Source organism: Pinus tabuliformis, chromosome 2_2, assembly GCF_031772625.1.
Source record: "Pinus tabuliformis cultivar Carrire ecotype Pingquan chromosome 2_2, CPIR1, whole genome shotgun sequence".
Classification (NCBI taxonomy): Eukaryota; Viridiplantae; Streptophyta; class Pinopsida; order Pinales; family Pinaceae; genus Pinus; species Pinus tabuliformis.
In genome coordinates, this window is record NC_142300.1 from 704,148,418 (window position 1) to 704,152,024 (window position 3,607).

Consider the following 3,607-nt stretch of genomic DNA (forward strand, 5'->3'; position numbering starts at 1 on the left):
TCTAACACCCTAAATGATGATTCGATTAGGCTTCGCCTTTTTCAGAGAACACTCACTGGTCCGGTAGCAAAATGGTATATTGAATTGCCTAGAGCTTTGTTCGATAACTTCAGCACCCTTGCCACTACCTTTTTAACCCATTTTCAGTTACCCATAAGGTACGAAACGGGGACAGAACTCCTTAACAACTTTAAACAGACAATAGCCACTCACATATCTGATCATATTCATGAGTGGTGGAATTATCGTCGAATGGCAAAGATGTATGTTCCTAATTAGCTTCTAGATGAATGGTTTATTAAGTCATTATTGCCCTCTATTACTGAGGATGTGGCTAACGGAGGAGTTATCACTGAAGAGCAAGTCATTGCTCGTGCACAATATTTAGACTTGATCTATACTCAGTCTGGCATGCTCTACGACAAAATTCTTGACGCTCCTAGACCAGAACTTTCCGTTCCTCCCCCCCTTAAATCAAACAAGCACTCTCATGCCAGTGATGGCGTGATTGGTACCATAAGCATGAAAACCGCAAAGGCTCCATCTAAAAAATCCCTTGCAGTTTCTAGTCAAAAAGAAAATGAAGAACCTCTTGCCTCAGAGATTAATGCCATGTCATCTAACAAGGGCAAGAATCCAAAGTAACCAGGGGGCAAGAAGAAAGAGAAAAATAATAAGAAGAAACAGGAAAATTCACCTCCTGAAAAATATTCTCAAAACCCTACCGGGCAAAAGAAACCTCGTTATCCATGTTGCATATGCGACGATGAGCATTTCATGAAAGATTGTCCACATAAATCTAAGGTTATGAAATTTTTAAAGACTTCAAGTACCTCAGCGGTGTTGACTGATCCGTTTCCGAGCTCAAAAACCAATTTGGTTGCTATCGATCATGCTTCCCCATCCCAAGTGCTTATGTTATCCATATCAAAATAGAAAAATGATGCGTTGATATCAACAAGGAATAAAGATTAGGGAATCCACCTTCATCGAACAACAAGGCTACAGATCAACCTAGTAGTTCGACAACAACTTTGCCTGAAGTTATTCCACCCATCACTCTTGAATTAACAATAAAGCCACCAAAGGGAGTAGTACATAAATCGACATTGAATACTCGTGCTCAAGCTGCACATAATTATAATATAGTGGAAGATCTGGCACAATCGCCTTCCGCTAAGTTGACACTTGAAGAACTGTAAAATTGCCCCTCCCAAAAGCAGGATTTGTTATCAGCAATAGCTGGGATTGACCCAGCGGATTCCAATCTTGTGGCCTTTAATCATAAAGGATATGAACCTCAGTTACCGGCCCAACTCGCTTTCCTTATACAGGTAAAAGCCCTCAATAAAATTGTTCATCGAACAATCATTGATGAGGGGGCATCTACCTGTATGTTGTTGGAAAAATTTAGGCTCACCACCCTTGTCACGATCATCAACGACATTAAAAGCGTTCGATGGAAGAACATACACGCTGTATGGGATATTAAGTAACTTGCAAGTTGAACTGGGGGGCAAGACAATAGAAATTGAAGTCGAGGTCATTGATGGAAACCTTGACTACAATATCTTGCTAGGAAGGCCCTGGATTTATGCTATGGCCGCCGTTGTGTCAACATATTTTAGAAATATTTCATTTCCCTTCCAAGGTGGAATTACAATCATTGACCAACTAACCTTTTTCCCCAACAATTCACAAGCTACTAGAAGCATTCTATTGATCCATGGAAGTTCTCAATCACTTCAAAATGTCGGAGTAGGTCTCCTAAAAGACCCTTCCTTAATGGGTACTTTTGCCCTCCCGCCTCCAAGTAATCTGGCGGAAGTGGCCACAGTGGAAACTTGTCATATGATATCTTCTACATCATCAAAGATTAAGAAGAACTCTGACCATTTTGATAGTGTGGATCACCGCAATCGAATCAACAACCAATTGATACTAAAGTTGACCCTTCGCCTTCTTGTTTGTTTGTTTCTCCCTCCCCTTCTTCCTCTTCGCTTGGTGAAGATAGCGATGCTAGTAACCAAGTGGCTGAGAAGAAGAAGAAAGGGAAGGAGGAGAAGAAGAAGAAGCCAATTCAGCAAGGGGGCAACCAAGCAGCATCTAGTTGAAAAACCGACTGACATAACTCAACCGTCGGTCGAAGCACCTATCGTTGAAAGTGAATCTTCTGAGTCCATACCGGACCAAAGTCAATAGGTCGAAATGGCAGTCGACCTAGTTTTGCCTTCAAAAGGTCCACCTTCAGATGATACCACTCCCAAAGAGAGTAAGAACGATACTATTCAAATTCTTTTTGTTACTTCAGAGTCCGATGAACTTGGGGGCAATCCGCCCGTTCCTTCATAACAGGAAGAGAATCTCCTAGTTCTTGCAACTTAAGGGATTAATTCAACCATTTATTCGATACCCCCTCTAAGCAGTTTGGTTACTTCCTTTGATTGGAATCAACTAGCAAGATCCCGCCTTCCTTCTAATGTACCATTCCAGATCATAGTACAAGTTTACAAAATGATCGTGTCTGGCACTATCATAGATGAAGGGGCTTCAGTGAGTATCCTTTCCTCAACTGCTTGGAAAGCACTTGGTTCGCCATCGCTTATGCCTGTTACACAAAATTTTTCAGGCTTTAACAAAGGAACCACTCGACTGTTAGGGATCCTTCCTAAGTTGCCGATAACTTTGAGAAGGAAAACCGTTCACTTGAACGTGATGGTAGTCCAAGGACTGTTAGATTACAATCTACTCCTCGGACGTGACTATGTTTACAACATGGAATCTATTGTTTCAACACTCTTTCGAGTGATGTGTTTCCCGCATGAAGGCAAAATTGTCACTGTTGACCAGCTTTCATTTCCTAGTTCAAACACAGCTTCAAGTCAAACATCATCCCTAAATGGTCCTTTTGCATCGAGAATGTCTCTTCAACCTTCATTCCATCCACCTAATTACCGCAAGTAGTTTGGTGAATGTAACGAAGCTTAGGGGGCATGCACCCTTGTCTATTTTGGCGGACAAACCCAACTGAAAAGATAGGTTTCCTTGTAGGTTATGTGATTGGTCTGAAACACCATTCACTTTTGTCTGTGCTGCGGACGAAGCCAAGGAAGTGTTTTGTCTATTCTGTGGACGAAACCATCCTACCATATGAATGTCCCTATAAGTTAAGTGATTGGTCTGACACACCACTCACCTTTGTCTAATTGGCGGACAAAGCCAAGGAAGTGTTTTTGTCTAACCACTAACAAAAAAAAAAATATTGCTTAACCACAGTGATTCCCATATGGTTACTGGAGACTTTCCTTTTCTTAATGCTTGGGGGCATGCAAGCCTTTTTATGCAAGCGAAAACGACCAATTTCATTTTTTAGCATTTTAGATTTTTAGCTTTTTAGTTTTGTAGTATTCCAACTTCTTAGGTTAGGTGATTGGTCTGATCCACCATTCACTTTCATCTATGCTACAGACCGAGCAAAGGAAGTGTTTTGTCTAAACTTCTGACAAAACCATCCTACCTAACCTCAGTAGTTCTATTTTTTCTAGCTTTTTTAGAATTTTAGTTTGGTCATTTCTACCCTACATAAAAAGGCAATGAGCAATGTTTT